The sequence below is a fragment of the Mesocricetus auratus genome, unplaced genomic scaffold (assembly GCF_017639785.1).
Source record: "Mesocricetus auratus isolate SY011 unplaced genomic scaffold, BCM_Maur_2.0 Super-Scaffold_100024, whole genome shotgun sequence".
Classification (NCBI taxonomy): domain Eukaryota; kingdom Metazoa; phylum Chordata; class Mammalia; order Rodentia; family Cricetidae; genus Mesocricetus; species Mesocricetus auratus.
Genome location: NW_024429205.1, coordinates 29427042 through 29449617, shown reverse-complemented (window position 1 = coordinate 29449617; position 22576 = coordinate 29427042). Strand labels below are relative to the sequence as shown.

At 46.9% G+C, this 22576-nt stretch overlaps 1 long non-coding RNA gene across 4 annotated transcripts in view; it reads left to right on the top strand.

Moving 5' to 3' along the window:
* The first annotated feature begins 5455 nt into the window (after window positions 1-5455).
* LOC110341542 overlaps window positions 5456-22576 on the top strand; it is a 29216-nt gene continuing 12095 nt past the window's right edge. For 3 of the 4 annotated variants that reach the window (XR_005870826.1, XR_005870824.1, XR_005870823.1), the window contains exons 1-2: window positions 5456-5646; window positions 22023-22075. This is a non-coding gene — a long non-coding RNA (uncharacterized LOC110341542). The remainder of the gene's footprint in view (window positions 5647-22022; window positions 22076-22576) is intronic. The other variant, XR_005870825.1, reaches the window with a different exon arrangement.

Sequence of the window (22576 nt, the reverse complement as noted above, 5' to 3'; positions counted from 1 at the left end):
GGCTGCCAGGCTGACCTCCAATTCACAGAGATACCGAGTGCTAGGATTAAAGGTGTGCTCCACAGTCGCCTGGCTCCAAGGCCTTACTCTAAGGATTAGTACTTGGTGGCCTAATTCATCACTACTGCAAACCCAGTTGCAGTGGAGAGCAAACTGTGGTTCAGACAGTACTGCCCACTGACTGTCAGTCTCTGAAACTGCCCAGAACAGTGTCCCACTCCAGAGACCCAGGGTCAGAGGACCTGGTAATTGGTGTCAAGTCTAAAGAAAGGGAATGGCAATGCCTAGTTAGTATTCTTGCTCTAAGTAGAGTGACTCTTGAAGATGTCAGTGTTTGCTCCAGCCTTCCTGTGCTCCCGGGTGAGGAGAGAAAGTGAGCTGCTTTTCAATAACTCCTCCAAGTCTCCCTGAGACCAGACTTTCCCTACAATGTGTCCATCTGAAGATGAGTTCAGCTGCCTGTGTCATTCCCCGTAAGGGCACAGCTGCAGACCAGCTTCAGCTGCACTGGCTTAGAAACCTTGAAATGTGGGTCAAGATCGGGCTTGTTATTATCATGGTTGTTATTTTTGACCCCCTTCTGCAGGGAGGGGGAGGGTCATGGAGACTGCAGGCTTTGGACACAAGAGCAAGTTAGCAGATGGTGGCACTCGCAAACTGCAAACAGAGTGTATGGGGTGAGGTGGGTGGCTGTCTGGGTCCCCGTGTGCACTCCTCCCCAGCTCGACGACAGATCTTTGTGCCAGGACAGCTGTGGAAGAATTTACCTCTGTTGTTTCGGGGCAACCGCAGTGGAAGTAGGAAGAGAGGCCCAGAAAAATCTGAGGATGCAAATGATGTGTTGGTTTTTTGTGTGAAAGCTATCTCTGAGGTACCCTGCCACACTTTATGGTCAGTCTTGTATTCCTGAAAGAGAAAAGGGCTGGGCTTGCTGTTTCTTCTTTTGTAGTCTTCTGTTGTGTTCCAGTTCCAAACAAAGTTCTAAGCATGTAATGAGGCTTAGTTAATGTTTGCCAAAGCCAACCATGAAAGAAAACCAAAAGCACTTAAGGGGCTTCAAGCCCATTGGGAAAATGGCCTTTGGTTTGACGGCCCTAGGGGTTCGTTGAGGTAGTCATACATCCTCGACAACAAAACACCTGAAGTAAGTGGGGGGCAGAGGTGTTTTAGGTTTCAGTTTCAGAGGCTTCAGTCCATAGTTCTTGCCTTCATAGATTCTCCGTCTGTAGAGAGACAAAACCACCATGGCTGGGGAAGCATTCGTCAGAGGGTACCCTTCTCAAGGGGGAGAGAGGGGTGGTGAGGGCTAGAACCAGGTGGAACCTCAAAAGCAAGTACTCAGAGACTCACTTTCTCCAACTAAGTCGTACTCCTTAAGGCTTCTCCCAAGCAAGCAGTACCATCATTTGGGGACCAAGTGTTCAAAACAGGAGCCTATGAGGTGGGGGGGGGGGGATCTCAGTTTCAAAGCACAGCCTGGGTGTTGCCTGGAACCGAGTGCAGAGGCTGCTCTGGAGAGCTCCACAGAGGAGCTGAGGTGGAAATGGAGTGATCCAGAGCCAGAGTCTGTAAGGTCTCCGTGCTGATGTAGGGAAAGTAGGCAGCTAGAGAGATGGAAGTAAGAACGCTTTTCCCAAATCCAAGTCTACTTGGAAATACAGTCTGGAGACCAGCATTGCTTTTCACTGAAAAATCAAATGGTATTGAAGCCCCTGTCTGGCAATGCTGCCAAATGCAAGGTCTCGAGGAAAAGAATATGGTTTCTAAGAATAGACTGAGGCTGGGCAGCTGGATGGAGAAGGCATTTTTCAGACTTCTCAGTATCATCATGTGAGCTTCGAGTGATGCAGAGATGGCAGGCAGGAACTGTGTTTCATTTGGAACTGACTCCTTCAAACTCTCCCTCAGCATGATTGCTTGCATTTCCTCAGCTACTTTAAAAGAGTGAGCTGCCTGCCGGGCGGTGGTGGCGCACGCCTCTAATCCCAGCACTCGGGAGGCAGAGGCAGGCGGATCTCTGTGAGTTCGAGACCAGCCTGGACTACCAAGTGAGTTCCAGGACAGCCTCCAAAGCCACAGGGTCTCATAGGAAGAGCAGCTTTCCTGCCTGGAGAATCTCACCAGACCCCATTCTCTAGTAGCAGGATGGTTCTGAAGCGTCTGGTCTTGCTTGGGAGAGAAGGGCTGGGTCAGCCCTGCCCACACTTCCGTGTCCAGTCCTGTGTTCCTTTTCCTTGGGCATATGCTCTGGGAACCCACCAAAGTCTCAGGAGGAATCTTGTTCCAGGGGTGTGCTCTTTGAGTTCAGGGGAATGAATGCAGCTTGTTTGGAAGATGTCACTCTCTTTTCTTCTGTGTTCAAGGGCTCTTCCTGCCCCCATGGTTTCATGGTCTCCTGCCTCCTGCATCTCATCTATTCATAACCTTAGCAGGGATGGATGTCTTACTTGCCCCAAGGGAGGAAGAACTGCTAGACAGATTGCTCTAGATACTGTTTCTCCTTTTGGGAACAACATTGCCCTCAAGCAGACTCTAACTGTTGTGCCGGCTCTCTGCTTTGGGTTGAGGGCTGACTCTCAAGGTTTATTCTCCCCTGCCTGGCTTGCAGGGAGCAGGAAGGGTTCCTCACACCCATCTTGTTCATGGCAAGGGAGCCAGGGGACGTTGTTGAGACCCGACTTTTTGCCCTTCTGAAGTTCCCCATTAATCTTGCACTTTTCTAAAAACTTGGAAACCTCGGGAGTCGGGAGATGGTTCATTGTGTCAGGGCACTGTTGTATAAGTGTGCAGACCTGAATTCAAACCCCCAGGACCCATGCATGTAAAAAGTCATGTGTAGCCATGCCTGGGCTTACTGACTGACTGCCAGCCCAGATCCAGGCTCAACAAGAGACCCTGTCTCAAGGGAGTAGGGTGGAGTAAGACGGAGTAGGACACCACCTGGCAACTTCCTCTGGTCTCCAGATGTACACCTACACACACACATTTGTATCACACACACAAATGCATGCACACACACACAAACATATATGAATGAATGCACACACTTACAAAGAAGGTGGTCTCCTGGGACGATTAAGATGGTAACTGCCAGCTCCAATCTAAAGATTCTGAACCAATCAGAGCTTTCTTTTTTTTCAATTTTTTTTATTTTAAATAGCTTGTTTTACATGTCAATCCCAGTTCCCTCTCCCTCCCCTCCTCCCGCACTCCCCTTCCCCCCCACCCTCCCACCCTATTGCCAAATCCTTCCACATAGGGGATATCAGAGTCTGTCATTTTACAGAGCTTTCTTCCTAACACCCAGAGACCATCCAATGTTCTCACAGGAAGAGGGTGTTGTCACTTGAGAGAGGCAGGCTCAGGAGAGAGCCTGGTCCTGGGGAGAACAGTCCGATGGCACTGCAAGCCTCCTGTATACTTGACACAAGCTTGTCTCCACCTTCCATCCTCAGCTGTCTAAAAGCTGCTCTAAGGGAATGCCCCACAAACAATTCTCAAATAGGGTTCAGCCTTCTTATGGTCTCAATGGGTGTTCACGTGGTCCTGCAGACTGCTTCGAATAGCTTGGGTGTGGTTCCTTGGCGATCCAGATGGTGCTGAATGGTTGATTCCAACTGCCCTGTCGTGGGGGCAGGACTGTAGCATCCATAAGCTTTGTCATCATCATGGTAGACATTTCTGTGGTATCCATGAGTTCAGCCTCCAGCATCAATTCACCAAACACCCTTCTTAAATATTCTCCTGTGCATTGTTCAAGTGGGACACAGAATAAGGCAACACCTCTGTCTTTTGAAATCTTCTGGGAGTTTAAAATCAGCCTGGAAGATGGATGGGAATTTTGGCAGAATGTCATTGGGTGTGATTACATGTGTGAAACAAGAAATATTGATCACAAAGAACACTTTCCCAAATGCTGACAGAGGGACAACCTAGGTCTGCAGGTGACTCGGTCATCTTCCCAGGCCGGGTGACTTTCAGAAGAGTTTTGTGAAGGGATATTGCTTTCCCTGAAGGGGAGAAGGAAGGTTAGTATTCTCAGGGGGTAAGATGAGAACACAAGCATACACCTGGGGTACTTCACTCCATCCTACTTTAAAAAGCTGAGTTGTAGGCGGGGAGGTGGCCCAGTGGATTAGGTGCTCGTGTTCAGGCATACAGACCTGAGTTTGGGTTCCTCTGAAAACTGTGCATGCTCTCTCTCTCTCTCTTTCTGTGTGTGTGTGTGTGTGTGCATGTGTGAACTTCATCTCTGAGAGAAGCTAAGACAGGAAGATTGTTGGCTGCCAGCTGAGCTGCAGGTTCAGTGAGAGACCCTGTCTCCAAGAAAATACAATGGGGAATAATAGAGGACATCAATATCCCCCTTGGGCCTCTGCGTGCACTCACCCATATGTGCATATGTGTGTGCATGTGTGTGTGCATGTATGTGTGTGTGCATACATGTGTGCATGCATGTGTGTGCATACATGTGTGCATGTATATATGCATGCATGTGTTCAAAGTACATGTGTGTGCATGTGTGTATGTGTGCATACAAGTGTACATGCATGTGTATATGCATGCATGTGTGTTCAAGTGCGTGTGTGTGTGTGTGTGTGTGTGTGTGTGCGCGTACATAAGCAGCCAGGATTTTGAAAGAAGTGGACGTTGTCCAATCCTGAATACATGAAAGGGACTAGAGAGACGGAAGCTGAGATCAGACTTTTCCATCTCTTGGCCAATCAACCACATGGTCCTATTAATTCCACCTTCCAAATGCAATGATGTAATTGGAAAGATGAGAATTTGACCAGGTCTCTGCTGTAGTGTATGAGCCCTCTCACTGGGCTCCTTCTGGTCTAGCTTCTCATCTTTCTACTTCCCCTAATCAAATACTTTCCCTCCCTCCAGTTTCTTCCAATCCTGTTCATTATTATTCTTATCACCATTGGGGCTCGCTTCCTCTACTTGGGCATTTTCCTCATGGCATTTCTCAGTGGTTGCTGTGATACGATAAAATGTCACATTTTGAGTGCTTGGTCCGCTAGTGGCACTCTTCTGGGAGGTAGTGGAGCCTTTAGGAGGTGGGTTTTGCCTGGTGGAGGGAGGCCCTCGGGCTGGGTCTTTGAAGCTTGTATCTGGCCTCTGTTTCTTGATGTGAACATTGTTGCTTAGTCCTGCCCCTGCCCCTGCCCCTGCTGCGTGTTCCCACCATGATGAACTGAAACTCTGGGAAACTGAGACCAGATAGGTCATTGCTCCTTCAAGTTGTTCCCTTCAGGTGTTGTGGTCAGAAGGAACAAACAACAGTCATTTCCCGATCCCCACCCCCACCCAGCACCCCGTGTCCCTGTCTAACTCTCGAGTATCCTTCGCTGCCGCCTTGCCCTCCTCTTTACACAAACCAAGCCGCAAGCGCGTCACGTGATGTCCTTAGGTCTTTGCACGTGGCGTTTCATCTCCTCCCAAAATTGCAGCATCGCGTCTGTGCAGCAAATCCCCATTCGTCCTTTACAGGCAGACTCTGGAACGCCTCTTGAGACCTTCCCCTTCAGAGCCAACCGCAGTTACTATGCATTTATTTTTATTTTGTTCCTCTTTCATTCCGCCCCTGTAACAAGCTCTTGGAACGATGCTCCTCGGATGGATACCAACCGCTTCAGGGTGAGAATCGCATTATTTCACAGCCTTATCCCCCCAGTACAGCACGGGGCTGGAGGGACTATGGATCGAAATAGACTAAGTCAAGTTTTGCAGGGTGCCTCGCCTCTCTGAGGGTGGGGTTGGGCATGGTTTATTCTGCAAATTCCAAGAGAAGCTACAGTTGAGGACTGTTGGGCTTGCGATGACAATGGACCCCCTGTTTCATGTCCCTTTGTTTAGCAAAACCTACTATTCCTCTGGCCTCGTTCTGACCACCTGTATATTGGCAGTTCTGAACTAGAAGATGTCTACTAAGGTCCATTTCAGATTATTGACTGTCCTCCAAATGCTACAATGCTTTCCAACTTTGGATAAGGGGAGTTACACCACGCTACCTCTTCACAGGGGGGAGAAGTGTGCTGTTCTTCTTGGGACTCCTTCTCCTTTCTTCCTTTCCCACAAGGGTGGGGACTTCCTGCAGGCCATCCTTGCAGAACTAGTCGCTGGCAGCCTCTGGGATGAGAGACACAAGACTTCACAGGACTGAGCTGGCGATATTGGGTCTGTTTCAGGTCCCTGGAGATGATTTCTTTTAGCTATTTCAGGAATGAATGGTTTGTCCATATTGCATTTGCTTTTCAAAATATCATGCTGCCCGTTTGAGAGCACGTGTAGGGATATAGCATTCAAGTGTCAACACTCACTTTGTGGGAAAAAAAACCCAGCAACGAACAATAGCAACAGCAAAAAAAACAAATATAAACAGTGCTTCTCATGCACTTTTCTGGCTGACCTGCTGGAGTGGGAGTCTCATGGGTTCCCTGTTGGGTGTGGGGAGATTACCTAGTGCTTAGTCATTGAAGACATAAGCCTGTTGTCAAAGGCGACACAGTATGTTTCAGTCACAGGTGAGCCCTTGTCCCACAGGACAGAGTAAGGGCAGGACCCATGATGTCTCCCTCTCCATTTGAAATAAATCGTGCCAGCCTGTCTCTGCACTCAGCACGGATTTGGTGCCTTGCAAATGAAAGGAGCTCTGACTTGTGCAGATACGAGCCATTATCTTGCCATCTGCTGTCCTGGTTTCCATATAGGGATGATGAAATGCTAGGGTTTTCTTGAAAGCCTGGGAGCAGACGAGAACACCCTGCTTTGGGAGGCATTAAATTGGCTCTCTCGCTTTAAATGCCGTGGAATCCAGCCAGTTTCAGAGGTTCCTATTTCCCACTGTGTTGGGTGCTGCATGGTAATTAGGGGGACCAGCATGATCCCCTTCTCTTTCTCAGTTATCTGCCATGTGGGGAGATTTCTTTATCTCCTCTTCCTGTTGCATGGTAGATCCCTACCGATGCCAGGAATGGCTCCTCCTCCAAGACTTTCATTGAACTGGTCTAGAGTGGGTACAAGCTTTGAGAACCTTGCCAAGCTCCCGGGTGATTTTCTGTGCAGCCAGGGCTGTGAGCCACAGAGCAAGGCCTTATGCAGCTTAGACTGCCCTTATTTGAGGAAAATCATCCATAGAGACTCAGTCTTCTCTTATGAATCTGGTTTTCAAATCCAGCATTTATTGAACTGTTATGGGTAACATTATGTGGTGCCAAGATGCACATATCCAAACCTTTTCCATCTAGAAATTATAATATACTTTTTGCTTTTGTGATAGATCATCGCTATATAACTCAGGATAGCCCTGAACTCTGTGTGTGTGTGTGTGTGTGTGTGTGTGTGTGTGTGTGTGTGTGTGTGTGTGTGGCTTTTTGAGACAGGGTTTCTCGGTGTAACCCTGCCTGATTGTCCTAGAACTAACTCTGTAGATCAGACTGGCCTTGAACTCAGAGATCCTCCTGCCTCTGCCTCCCAAGTGCTGGGATTAAAGACATGTGCCACCACCGCCTAGCAGGCTTGAACTCTCATTCCTTCTGCTTCAGCCTTCAAAGTGCTAGATTATAGGTATATATTACCACACACAGATTTAGTTAGTTTTTAAAAACTAGCATTGGATTTTGTTCTCAAAAACCAACCAAACTAAACAACAGCAATATCCCGCTTCAATCAAATTAGAACACCCCCCTCAGTAACTGTTTGGTGAGACTGCTTTAATAGTTACTACAATTTGTACCTTAAAGTGTCCCTAAAGGCTCTTGTGTTAAAAGCTCAGTCCCTACTTGGCACTTTTTGGGGATGATGGAGAGAGGTGGGACCTGGTGGGAGCTCTTCAGGTCCCTGGGACATGTCCTTGATCTCGATAGTGGGACCCTAGTCTCCTTCACTTCCTGGCCACAATGTGATTGGTTTGCTCTGTTACAAACTCCATCTCCCCATGGACCAGAACCCCCAACACTGTGATCCATAATGAGTCTTTTTCTTCATAAGTTGGTTGTTCAGGGCATTTGTCACGGTAATGGAAAGCTATCTAGCACTGTGTTAAAATGCAAACTCTTTCTGCTCAAGAAACTCCACTGTGGGAATTCATCCTGAAGATAATAGTGTGCACACAAAGGATGCCAGCAGAACATTGCTTTTCTCTTGGAAATGCTGGAAACTAGTAAAACACTGACACAAATGTATCTCAGAACACTACATATGATTTAAAATACAGGGCAATTGCTTTTTAAACAGATGTGGAGAAGCGTTCACAAAACACTAAGGAGAAAAAAAATCAGATCATCAATAGGTACAGTCTGACCGCATTTTGAACTAAAAGGGTTCTTCTGTCCTTATAGAGGGGAGAGAAATCCCTGACTGGGAAGCGTGCCAGCGTTGACACAGTCTGGACCAGGGAGCACAGTAACTTTACAGCTTTGCTTTGCCTGAGGAAGAAGCTATTAAAGGAGGTTCTGGATGACTCTTGAAGGCTGGCCAGTTTTCGGACTCAGAGAAATTTCCAGGGAGAGTCAAATTAGAAACAGTTGATGTAGCTGAATCAGGAAGAACTGGGAGCTCTCAGGGTCGCAACATTGTTCTTGCTGGATTGCAGGTGGCTCACCCAGCTCTCCTGTGCTGAGGTGTGGCCACAGGCTGCCTTGAGATGTGGAGAAGGACTGCTGCATGAAGCGTGGCTGTGGGATTTCCCACAGAAAGGCTTCAGGATGGAGAGGGAGGCAGGGAGGCTGGGAGCCTCATCTTGAGGGTGGAAATACTCCATTCCTTCAAGTTCTCTTTTTATTTTTTTTTATTTTTTATTTTGGTTTTTCGAGACAGGGTTTCTCTGTGGCTTTGGAAGCTGTCCTGGAACTCACTTTGTAGACCAGGCTGGCCTCGAACTCACAGAGATCCGCCTGCCTCTGCCTCCCGAGTGCTGGGATTAAAGGCGTGCGCCACAAACGCCCGGCTCAAGTTCTCTTTTTAAATAGCAAAACTTTACATTTTATGTGAGGCTTAGAAAGACTAGTTATGTATGTTGAAGGCTGTGCCTCACCAGTGATAAGGGAACAATGGAAGGGAGGTTCAATTGGAGAGAGAGATGAGAGATTGGGTGGGAGGCTGGGGAGGACCATTAACACTAAGGATGTGTGAAAAATCTGTGTGAAAACTGTGTTCTATAGGCTTCCTGCAAATATATGTGCATACATTTTTCCTGAAAATTTAAATAAACAAATGAGTTTAATTTGAGTTACCCTGCACAGGGGATAATGCATCTCCCAGAAATCATAGGTTACCAAATAAAAAGTTCAGGGCCAGGAATGGGATACCTTGTCCTAAGCTTTTGGTCAAGGGTATCCCAGAGACCCACAAAATAATGCAAGCTATTGACATTGCTCTTGGTTGGTAGAGAACTTACCAGAACTTGATGGTAAGATCTTATTGTTTATTATTTTGGTCACAAGACATGGAAAAATCAAGTTGGTACTGATCAAGACGCATCCTTCCCATTGCCTAGTTTTCACAGTACTGGAAAGTGTGCAGGCTGTTGAGGGAAAAATTCATTAGCAGTTTTATCCACCCATGAACCCTGTGAGCTACAATAAAGCCCCAAATGGCAAGACGTGCTCAGGGGTGCAATAGTGGCATTGATGTTATTGTGGTATTAACTGCCACCCACTGGAGTCAGTTCCTTCTTTGTATGATGTGGGTTGAGTTCATGCTGCCATGTGACTGTCACTAGCAAACAGGAAGCTTTGTGGCCACTCTACCTGCTTATGACCTGTTGACTATTATCATCCGACCTAGACTTTGTCCCCAGGGACTAGCTGGCTCTTCTCTGAGCCTCTTACCTCACTTTGCTTGGACTTAAGATCTGTAGTCAGCTAGTCTGGCACAGGTCTTGGAGGAGCACCCTCTCCTTCCTAGTGAGCAGGGGTTCCATGGCTCTTGGCTTCTCTGTTGACCTGGAATGCCCTTTTCATGCCACTCAGCCAAGAGAGGTTCTCAAGACTCAGCCTAAAAGTCCTGCTGTCAGAGAGATGCTTTCCAGCATCCCAGGAAGAATTAGCTGTGCCTTTCCCTGTGCCTTCCTGGTACTCTATGTGCTCCTGGGAAGCTGCCCGCATCACATTATTGGCTTGCACATCCCTCCTCCCTTGGGGTCAGGGGCTTTATCTCAGTAGACCTGTGGCTGTGCCAGATGTTCAGGGAGTGCTTCCTAAACGTTTGTGCAACAAAGGATCTCTAACTTCCACTTGGCCTCAGGTTTACATTCTGGCTTCTAAATGCTGGTTACCCTAGGTGATACCAGCTGCAAATAGTACCATTAGTAGCAGGAGAGACTTTAGAAATATTCGAATCCCATTAAGGCATGGTTCTTCCTCCCTGTGCTATGCCACAAGACCTCTTAGGTGTATTCGCAGCCTGTGGATCGCAGTCCTCTGATTAGTTTATATGCTGCTCACTTTGACATTTCTGGTCAATATCACCTGACCCTAGCAATTAGCTTTCTTAGGGTTGTGCCCTCTAAGTAGTATCCCCAGATGGTAATTATCACAAACCCCTTGGCAACTTATTACTAACTACAAACAGGAGGAAGTATTTTAATATATGCATAATTATGTATCCTTAAGATCAAAGGCCTGATCCTTATAGATGAAGAAGGTGACCCTTATTCTCACAGTCAGTCTGACTTGTCTTTATGACTCATCTCACTAACAGTTGAGGCTGTGGAAGGCTGGGTTATCTTACCCATGGGTTTTCTTTTCTCCTTGTGCCTGAGGAACTTACAGAAGTTCTTCTGTGACCTGGTCCCACAGTGTGGCCTCTCAGGGCAGTGTGGGGCTTCAAGTGAGTTCTAGTGACTGTACAAAGTCATGGAGGTAGAGGAGGGGAATACATATAAGAGTCCTAGCCAGGTCCCAATCTAAGACACAATTTCCAGACATGGGGAAAAGCAGAAGCTGTGATCAGAATTAGCCTGTAGCAGATAATGGTTGGATATTCAGGAGCAAGGACTAGCCATGGCTTAGAGACAAAGGTACTTATCATTTCTCAGCAGTAACCATGACAATGCCACGTAGACTGAATTTCGATGGTACTTCTGTATTTTATAGGCACTATTCAAAACCCTGTTCAAAGGCAAGGAAAAAGAGGTTGAGCATTTTGATAGAGATTTTACTTTGTAAGTAGCCACCCAAACGTAAGATCTGCCATTTTATTTGTAACATTGAATGTTTATAGGCAAGGAAAACAAGGTTGAGCATTTTGATAGAGATTATACTTTGTAGGTAGATCTAGCATTTTATTTATAACATTGGATTCTATTTCCTGTGAAGTAGGCAGAAGTGCTTGTTAGATTGTAATGGTCAAGGTCACAGTTTGTATGCACAGCAGGTTCATTAAGTGAGAAAGAGATTTCATGTTTCATCTTCATCCCTATATATTGTTAAATATGCAATTCTGCAAAAACAGATGTCACTGGTGATTTAGACAGGTGTTCCTAATTAAGCATCTCCTATATGCTAGGCTGTGTACTTGGTGCTAAGAATACAGTATTGGTGTCAATAAGTTCAGAAGACAATTGCAGAACAAATGTAAAACCAATGTGATAAAGACTTAGATAAAGGCACACACATAATGGAGCCATATCTAACTCAGAACGGGAGTTGGGGGTCAGCAAAATCCCCGAAGTCTCTGCTCAGTCAGTCCCTCATGGCTGGCATTGCAGGAGGAAGAGGAACAGTTGGAAAGCAAGCTGGTAGCTTTGGTCTGGGAACCATGGAGAGTGCCGAGCAAGGCATCAGTGAAGACCTCAGGAGACAAAGGGCATCGCTAAAGGCGAGTGTGTCTAGTGTCCGGTGAGGTCTTCCACGTGCTGGGTGTCGTGCTGAGCAGACTTCATGATCCTCCTCACACCAATGCCAGGAAGTGGACACTAACTGTCCTTATCTATAGATGGTCAAGTTTGTGCCATACAGCTGTATGTTGGAGTAAGGATTTGAACTCAGCCCTACACTAACTCCAGAGCCGATGAGCTTGCTTTCTCCCATTTATTGCCTTTCCTAAGGAGTGACCTCATCTAGAATACAGAAGAGGGCCTGGGACTCAGTTTCTTTCCTTTTCCTCACTATATTGTAAGTCAGTGGTGGGAAAAGAGTCCAGAAGTGGCTCATCTAAAAACAGACAGCACTCTCCATATTTCTTGATATACTGAGACACAACAGAGGAATTCTTATTTTCCTAGATGGGGCCAATAGCTAGAACTCAGGAACAAGACACTGACCCTCACTTGTTCTCACAATTATAGCAGTTCCTTTTGATTGTCCTATTTCATCAACTCTATCCTAAGTCCTCTGAAGAGGCATTGGACCTTAGTTTCAAAAGAAGAGTGATTTGTGGGAGGTAAGAGGTACTCACTAGGTGTTAAATCCACCTCTCCATGGGCAACGATGAGTGAAGGCTCAGAGATGTCAAAAGGGAACTCTGTCACCAGAAGCAGACATTTGTGTGTGGTTTGTTGGAAGCTATTTTTCAAAAGGCTTGTCTACCTCACTCAATGGTCTTTATAGCCTGGTTGGCACAATGGATTGGGCATTTCTGGTTTTCTATATTGTAACTGGACATTTGAAGGGAAGTGGAATTAATTCGTAGTTAGCCAACTTTGGTTGTAACATTGAGTTGTCGTCTATATTTGTCCAACTCTTTGTGGAAACTAGAACTTGTTCGTGTGTGTGTGTGTGTGTGTGTGTGTGTGTGTGTGTGTGTGTGTGGCAGAGGGATGGACAGATGGACAGACAGACTGGCATCCTTATGTTGAGGCATGACTGTAAGGGAATTCTAGGCCCAGCACAAGCCCTGTGTTGACTGCCAAAAGCAAAGAAACAGAACTGAATATTCCTCCAGGGTCTACGAATAAGACACAAAGCCCAGAGGATCTCAAATAGACTAAACACACTCAAATGGGGCAATTTCAGAGCCAGGGAAACCGTAGGTGGGCATTGTAAGACAGGGGCTCCCTATGAGACTGGCACACACAACACTTGCTTGTATTCGCCTCTGACTAGGGCCTGTCTGGGAGTCATTTGAAATTAACCTTGCTTAAAAGTGGACAGCTCCAGCCTCTATTTAATGATTTGCTTTCCCAGGCTCTGATGAGCCATGAACTCGAGCATAGACCTGGTATTCACACACACTGAACCAAGAGAAGGGGCATATTAGATTCTTACACAAACATCTAGACCCAGCAGCTCCTCTCCTTCTTGTCTTGTACATGGAAGCCAAGCTGCCATGGAATGGGCGTGACCCACTAGTGTTCTAGTCCATGTCAGTTTCTGTTGAGGCAACAGACAGGACATCTCATACATCATCTTTATTTAACAAGCATTATCTGGGTTCTCTGTGGAAGCTCACCATGATGAAAATAGTCATGGTTGCCCCAAAGTGTGATTTTCGTCTGCTTGCTGTCTGGATCTCACTAATCAAGCTGGTTGAATAAATAGGGCTTCTCTGGCACTCACTAACAAGCATAGTATCTGAATGTCTGTCTTTTCTCCTAGATCAAAAACATAGTTCCCCATCTAAGTATAGAATTCTCTTTTCCTTTTTGGCACTGGAGAGATTAAATCAAGGGCCTCACACATGCTGAGCACAAGCGTTCGCCCACTGAGCTACAGCCCCAGCCCTCCAGAAATAGTTGTTGAATCAACAAACCCAGGGGCTCCATGTTCCTCTCCCGTAGAGAACTGAAAGGGGAAAGATGGAGTCTGCCGGTTGAATTGAAACAGTGATGGTATCATGCTGGCCTTTGGGAGAAGCGACCATCAAAGGAAGGTCAACGTGGGCTATTAGAGAGGAAGACGTTGCCCAGAGAGCGCCTCCTTCCCCCAGAAAGCTTCACATCTGAGCTCTTCCTGTTTTCCTCCTGACCCTAGAGACAGCTGCTGAATCAGAGAGAAGATTGGACGCTTTTTGCAGGGGCAGGTTTTTGCATTGCCTGGAAATTATGAGCTAATGCTTTGCCTTTGTGGTTGTGAGTGGTAGGGAACGCAGTGGAGACAATGGCTGTCTCCTTCCTCTCAGCTATGGAGAAATACTGCCTGGCTGGAGTTAGCGGAGACTCACCACAAGGAAGTCACGCTGCTAACTGCTGCTCAGGTCACAGCACCCGCAGGGCACCTTCCCTTCTCATGGACGCGGACAGTTACTCAGCTGAGAGCACTGTCTGTGGATCTCTGATGAACAGACTTCCAGGGCCTGGGTTTAGGGATGAATTTACATCAAAGCAAGCAGTTAACACCAAACTTTACACCGAGCAGTGCTGGGCTGGGAATCTCTGCATTTGTTTCCATCAGTCACTGGATGAAGGCTCTCTGATGACAATTGGGGTAGTTACCAGTCTGATTACAGGAGATGGCCAATTTAGGCTACCTATCTGCTGTTGCTAGGAGTCTCAGCTGGGTTCATCCTTGTAGATTTGTGGGAATTTCCCTTGCACCAGGTTTCTACCCGATTCCAGAATGCTCCCTGCCCTCCCCATGAAGACATCTTTCATTACTCCCCACCCCATTCCCTGCCCAGCCCAATCCTCATCTTCCCATCCCCGCCTAGTCTAAGCAAGAGATAGTTTCTACTTGCGCTTTCCAAGGAAACTCCCCCTCGGGCACTCCTGGCCTCCCGGGAGCTGTGGTTGTAGCACTGGTAGCCACATCTTGTGTCACCTGCCTGGGAATCAGAGAGTAGGCTGCAACCTCATGCTGTGAAACCACCCCTTCCCAGAGAGCTAAAAGAAAACCCCCTGCCCTGGACTTCTGCCACATGGGCCCTGATTCTTTCTTTGGAGTCTTTTCCACGCTGTGTGTCTCTGGTGCTAGAGCCCTGAACTCTCCCCGAGAGTCCGTCCATGGTGTCCACAACTCTTCTAACATATCCTTCCCTCAGTCTCAGTTGAAGGGACCAGATCCTCACCCAGGCAGAAAAGACCCAGCATGATGTAGGTCTCTGACTCAGCATACTGAGCTCCTGACCTTCCCTAATTACTAGGAATAAATAGCCCGATACCCTCCATGTGGCAAGGAACCACTCAGAAGTTGGCTGGTGGGCTCTGAACTGCAGAGCATAGCAACTGCCCTGGGAGGGCCTCTAGGCCATAGCAACCATTCCTGCAGGTGCAGCTGGCCAATAAACTCAGAACAGGTCGCCCAAGCCTGGAACTGCTCCAATCCTGAGACAGCTGCGGACCCCAGACACTCCCCTTGCTCTATCCCAATATTTTCCCTGCCCCACGGTAACCTCCAGGTCTCCCTGCTTCACCCGCTGTATCGGATGGACGACCCCAGTTAATACAGTTAAACTCGTTAATTAAAGACTCTTTGCTTTTGAATCAGATTGAGTTGGTGATTAGGGGTTTCAGAGTTTGGGCACAACACAGTGTCCTCGAACCTGCATCTGAGACCTTCCATCTCTCTTGTCCTTCTGCCTAAAAGCGGGCAGTGGCTCAAGAGGCAAGGAATGACTGGGTCTTCTGAAGGCCACCCGCCTCCCTGGCAACAGCGCCACACAGCTGCTACGCAGATCTTCCCACCCGTGAGTCACCTCAGCACCCGTGGTACTATTCTTTTAGGGTTCCTCATCCACTACAAGGTTTACATGCATAGCCTTCATTTTCAATTTTCTCAGTCATGCCTTCTTCCCGTGTGGCTGCAAACCTCAGGTCCTACCTGCAGATGCCCCCTAGGTCACAGAAGACCCTGGCTCAGCAACCTGTACACAGGCCGCGCCTGGTCCAAGCTACTCACTCAGGCCCGTCGCACTTGTCATAGCTTATGCCCGTTGCTATAACTAATACTACTGACTGGATCATTTACAAAGAATAAAGGTTCATTTAGCTCACCGTGTTCGTATCTTGCAATGTCCAAGGTCAAGGGACCAGTTCTTACTGTTGGGGACTCTCTCTGGAGTTCTGAGGTGTCTTACTGTTGGGGACTCTCTCTGGAGTTCTGAGGTGTCTTACTGTTGGGGACTCTCTCTGGAGTTCTGAGGTGTCTTACTGTTGGGGACTCTCTCTGGAGCTCTGAGGTGTCTTACTGTTGGGGACTCTCTCTGGAGCTCTGAGGTGTCTTACTGTTGGGGACTCTCTCTGGAGCTCTGAGGTGTCTTACTGTTGGGGACTCTCTCTGGAGCTCTGAGGTGTCTTACTGTTGGGGACTCTCTCTGGAGCTCTGAGGTGTCTTACTGTTGGGGACTCTCTCTGGAGCTCTGAGGTGTCACAGGGCATCGCGTGGGTCTCCTTTTCTCTTTCTATGGAGCCACCAATCCACCCGTGGCTGGAGACACTCTTCGGATCTCATCTTCCATTACATCGTTACCCCTAAACCTGTCTTACCTACAGTATGTGCTCCCTCAGGGCAGAAGCTGGGTCTTAATTCACTTTTGTATCTCCAAAACACAACAGCATTAATAAGTTGTGAGTACCTGCATGCGTGGGACTCGGAAAGATCATTACCTCTGAAGGTCGTTGGTGGGTGCAGTAGGTGTGTAATGTCATATAGCTATAATCTCAGCACTTGTGAAACCCTGTTGAGAGAGTGTGTGTGTGTGTCTGTGTGTGTGTGTGAGAGAGAGAGAGACAGAGAGACAGAGAGAGACACACACAGAGAGAGAGAGTGTGTGTGTGTGTGTGTGTGTGTGAGAGAGAGAGAGAGAGACAGACAGACAGACAGACAGAGACAGAGAGAGAGTTTTGAAAGCATGCCAGGTCTCTGTGTCTTGTCTCTCTTTTTGTCTCCTCATTGATTCCCCTAAGAATCCATGCCACGGTGCCCCCTAGTCCATCCTACCTTCTCCTTATGTAGGCCAGGAATGGCTTATGCACCCTGGACTGACCATTAGAATCACTTGGGAAGTGGTAGACACATGCTAATGTCTATACCACACTCCAGACCAACTGGACCTGTGTGTAGCTGAGCTAACTTCCCTCCCAGGGCACACACACCTCCGTATCTCAAGGGCAACAGACTTTTCAACAACATTATTTGCTATTTATAGCTCTTAGATTCCACAATAGAAATGGGAAGTCCTCAGGAGAGTAATAAAAGCAGAACAAAAGTCTTCAAGTTTTGGATAAGAGTGTGGTCTGCTACCCTGGCCTGGGCAGCAGCTGTATTGGAAACATCTTCTAGGGAGTATCAGATGTACTTCTCTGCTTTGGTACTTTGGTCTTGTAATCAATGGTTGCCTAATCTTCCCTGGGCCTTTTGGTCACTATGTTCCAGCCCAGGACCAGCAAGTTCACAGCAGTTTACTCAGGACTTAGTACTCTCTGGGGCCCAGATTAGCCGCTATCTTTGTCAGACTCAGGCAATCTCTCGTTAACTGGCGTTGGTATCCTTCTAGGAGGCCAAGCTGTGATTGCCAGCGTATTGTTCAAAGACCTGCACCCTCTTCAGAGGTCAGCTGGGTAATTACATCATGACTAGGGCAAGGCAACCAAGACCCTGGACTGGGCCCGCTGCCTTCTGAGTGCCCAGAGTAATTCAATTTTGGCTTTCCCACTGCTGCCGTGGCGTAAGAATGCAGCAATTTCTACTTGAAAATTTCCTCATTAGCCATTATGGGCTATCTTTCTCCAACTACCTCTGGAAGGAAGCCACAGACTACATTAAAAGCCTGTAACCTTATTTTTGGGCATTTTAACGGGACTGCTTGGGTTGGGCTCTGCCAAAGAGGTGAAAAGCAGCTTCTTGTTATTCTTCATTACTGTTGGACGTGGAGGGACACAGACATCATGGATCAGACGTCTCCTCAGGCCTGGCCACCTGCAGAGCTTCTTAAAGAACCAATGCTTAGGTGAACTTACCCAATCCCATTTCCAGAGGCAAGACTCAGGCACTGTCCCCTCATGAGCTAATGTACAGTTAAGGCTGCAAACCTTTTGTTAGCTAAAATTCCTTCACTTTTATGTGATACAATTGGGACCGAGGTGCTTGGGACTAATTCTGAGCTATTAACTTTGCTTTGATGTCCAGGGTGTCTGAGAAGCCAGAACAGTAAGGCGCAGCCGGAAATGTTCAGCATTTTACGTTCCAGAGGAACTCTCCCGATCACTTATCTGCTGTCTTGCCCTTTCTGACTCTACTTTTTACATTCTGAAGGAAAACCCTCAGAGGGTCTAGATTCTTCTCTGAGTTCCCCAAGTCTTATTTTACCCATTCAATTTTACCCCTGCTCTAAGTCATCTGGCAAGTGGCTGTTTCCATTCTTGGTCCGATTTGGCAGCCAGCTCCACTAGGTTGCCCGTGAGGACTGTACTTTTTCAGCCCTGTTTTGAAGCTAGATGTTGGGATCTGGCACTGTAGCAAGTGTAACAGAGAGGAAGGCAACGTTTGGGTGTTTCCTGGCTCCTACTGGGTCACTGTGGTGAGATGGGGCAGGGCAGAGGGTGGGGAAGAATGAGGCCAGGTTACAGTAAGCAAAGACCTAAGTGATGAGGAGTGGGAGCTCCTTGACAGACTGCATTCTGGTTCCTCACCTTCCTCACTGGCTCTGAGGCAAGAAAAGGAAAGGGCATCAGGCTCCATCAGAGTTGGAGACCTAAATCTAGAATTGACCCAAGCTAAATATAGTATGGGTCACATACACTTTTTTAAAATGTGTGTGTGTGTGTGTGTGTTCATGTGTGTGTCTGGAAGAAGTACAGGTGCACATGCATACCTGTGTATGTAGAGACTGGAGGACATTATCCACTGCCAGATGCAGGAAGCCTGCCCGTCCTCCTTGAGACACAGCTCTCACCCATTAGACTTGACTGGCTGGTGAGTCCCAGGGACCCGATGTCTTCCACCCCAGCCCCCACAGTGTGGGCTGCCACACCCACACTTTTGTGTCGGTACTGGGGATCAGATTTAGGTCTCATGCTTGCAAAGGAAGCGCCCTACCGATTGAGCCACCCTTCCCATCTATGACCTGTCAAATGACGGAGTCACCAGTCCATGTAGCTGTCTCTTCTGGGTTGGGAGAGGTAACTATGCAGAAAGAGACAGCTGAAGTGAGAAAGGAAAGGAAGTGCCATCAAAAAGGAACTTGCACAGCCTGCTCTTGGTGTCTCATGCTTGCAACCCAGCATTTGAGAGGTGAGGCAGGAGAATCAGAGGTTCCAGATCATCTTTGATATATAGTCAGTTCAGCAGTCAGAGGTCAGTCTACCATACTGAAAACTGCTAAAAAAAAAAAAAGAAAGAAAGAAAAAGAAAGTTTCTATCAAAACCAGTTGAGAAGCACAGGTGCTTTGAAAACATAGAGGAGAAAGGACCATTTTTAAACAACTTATATCAGTTTTTGAGATGAGACAGACTACTAACATCTTGGAACAGTTTATTTACGTGAAAATATCATGATGATGAATATTAAGTTTTGTGTTACTACTTATTGTTTTGCACTACATACTGTGGAAGTCCTGATTTGAGTGGCTACATAATATATTACCACCTGTTTATTCTATACTTTATGCTGCTATTTCTTTGTATCATGAGATATTTTTCCTTTAGAAATTTGATAAACGTGTTTTTGACAAAATGACCTCAAAATCTGCTTCTTGTAGTGTGTGTGTGTGTGTGTGTGTGTGTGTGTGTGTGTGTGTGTTCTTCAGATAAGTGAGGACTTTATTTCATGCAAAGCAAAAATCCACCCACACATAATGTTTGGGAAAATCTCACTTGTTTTCTTAGAAAGGTCTGGAGACTCTAACAAATGCCTACAGCTTCCTTCTATTCATTTTGTGTGTTTTTGTCTAAAGATTTCACAATTCCATCCCCACCCTGGCTATTCCCGTGGGTTATAAGAAAAAGGAAAAAAAAATTTTGTAGGCCAAGAATTGTATGCATTCTTTTTGGCATGCTCCTGCCTCCCCACTGTGTATATTTAAGGTTCTGCATAAATAAATACTATAAATATAGATGTTGTGGGAGAGGGCTTTTGCTGGCTGTTTTTCTGGGGCCTAGTAACAGTTTTGCTTTGATGTTGAATAATTGAGGCTGGTTTAGGCTTTAAAATACATGAGGCGCGCGCGCACACACACACACACACACACACACACAAAGTATTGATTTTCACACATGACCCTCTGGTAGACTTGAGGGGGAAGATAGTAAAAGTGAAAGAGGAAAAGAGAACAATGGAAGGAGAAGAAATCATAAGGGCCCCGAAACACGCACTCCCTGACTCCCTGAGGACAGATTAAAATACGAGTCCAGATTTAGTAGCTCTCGGGAGGGTCTGAGGTTTTGCATTTCCAACAAGTCTTGGTTTGGACATGGTGCTGGTTTTGGATCCCATGTAAGAGGCAGAGCTCTCACTTAGGCTGCAGCCTTTTAGCAACAGTGCAAAGGCACATTCCATTCTCCACCCTGCCTCTCCCCGCCCTCTTGGGTTAAAGATGGTTTCTGCTTTGTGCATGAAATGAAGGCTGCTTTACAAGGCCTCTCACACATTGCATAAAGCCCATCCTTCCCTAACCCTTACAGCAGTTTCTCCTTCCCCTCTATCACGAATTTTTACTTCTTTAAGCACCATTTTATCTTAGGTTTATTTACTCTATGTGCATACGTGTCTTGCCTGCATGTGTGCTCACTGTGTGCATGCCTGATGCCCATGGTGGTCAGAGAAGGGTGCCAGATCATCTGTAACTACAGATGACCGTGAGCCGACACGTGGGTGCTAGGAACCAAAGCTGAGCCTTCTCCGAGAGCCACAAGTGCTCTTTACCCCGATTTGGTGGCTCTTTCGTCTCATGTCCAGCCTTTTCTTAGCGGCTGTCACATACTCAGTCAGGTCTCCCCTCCTCACTCTCCCCAACTAGTTTCATTTCTTCAGAGACCACAGCACAGCCTTTACAGCAGAAACAGGCCTCCGACCTTTCTTCTGGCTCTACCCACGAACGAAACCACAAATGGGATCACCCAAATGTAGACACTTCCAGGTACACTGGGTTTATCACTTCTGCTCAGCACTTGACTCTGTGAAGCTTTGCTCCCCACACGTAACGCTTCCGGGCGGGCCTTCTCCCTCAAGTGTGGCTTCTGTGGTGCCATGCTAAACTGGGAATTTTTAGATTAGCAGTCCGTGGGCGCTTGTGCAGTTCTCTCCAGATGAGACTAATTCTCAAGGTTGTCCAGCAGCTGCAACTGAGGATCTTACAAGATTTACAGACATCCAAATGTTTACTTCTTTGGCCTAAAAACAGTGACTTGGGAGTGAATCACTGACCACATACTGTAATGCCACCGTCTCTCCAAGCCCACTAAGGATGGGTAAACAGTGATTAAGTCAAGGGAGTTGAAGTGAACTTATCCAGTGCTTGGAGTTCACTTAACTCATGAGAGCTGAAAGCTGCTTGGCTGTGATATCTTTAAATAATTCCATTCAAAACTGACGCAGATCAGGAGAGGACCTGGACTTGGTTCTCCAGCACTGGGGAAGAAAAAGATAAGACACTAACAACAACAAAAAAGCTGACTTATGTCTCATTCTCTCGGATGAAGCTTTTAATTGACTCTTGTTTTCACAAACTTACAGCACAATGGTAAATGGTGCTTATCACGATGTGCCCGAAGTGTTTGCTCAAATGCCTTTTGAATCGTCAATGAAAGCCTAGAGTTTTGCTTTGTACTCTTTGGTGTTAAATAAATTTCAAGTTTATTCTTGGGAGGTTGGTTTTCTATGCCTACTATGTCTCATGTTGCTGGATTACATTCCAATTTACCTACAATTTTTTTTTTCGAGATAGGGTTTCTCTGTGGCTTTGGAGGCTGTTCTGGAACTAGCTCTTGTAGACCAGGCTGGCTTCGAACTCACAAAGATCCGCCTGCCTCTGCCTCCCAAGTGCTGGGATTAAAGGCGTGCGCCACCAACGCCTGGCTCCAATTTACTGCATAACTGTACACCCTAACAGTTTGCATATCCAAAATTCATATGGAAGTGGTTCTTTAATTTATCTGAGGGAAAATATTCATCATCGCTTTTCTTTTCACACTTTTCAGATAAGAAAAAGAAAATGGCCAGTTTCAATTCAACTTAATGCAACAGACGTTGGGTAGGTTTTATGTTTATGCATAGTTCTGGGCAATGGAATTAAAGGGGCAGATAGGACATGGGCATCTTCACCTAGGGTAATTTAGATGTGGTAAATGTGGCTGAGACTATTGTAGCTACCAAAGAAGAAATAGTCAAATGGAGGAGGCGGTGTGGGGGAGAAGATTCTTAAGGCTAAAAAGGAGTTTCCCTCTCACATGAAGAGGAGGGGTCACTTCAGAGAGGACTCCGAGAAGTAGGCTCAGCAATAGTCCAGAGGCGTGTTAAGTAAGAGACAGGGTGGGATGGAGCCCATTCGTCACGACAATGAGCAATCGCTGTGGTGCTTCCCCACTGAGAGACTGAAGCCCTTGACGACCCTTAGTTGGAGGGTAACTGTGAGCCCAGTACACGGCAGCTCCAGCATTTGGCTGGCCCTCTTTTTACACTGGTTATCCTTGCTCTCTGATGAGAAATCTTTTCTGCCCTTAGGTTACTAATCAGCCAGTTTCAGCAAAGCTGC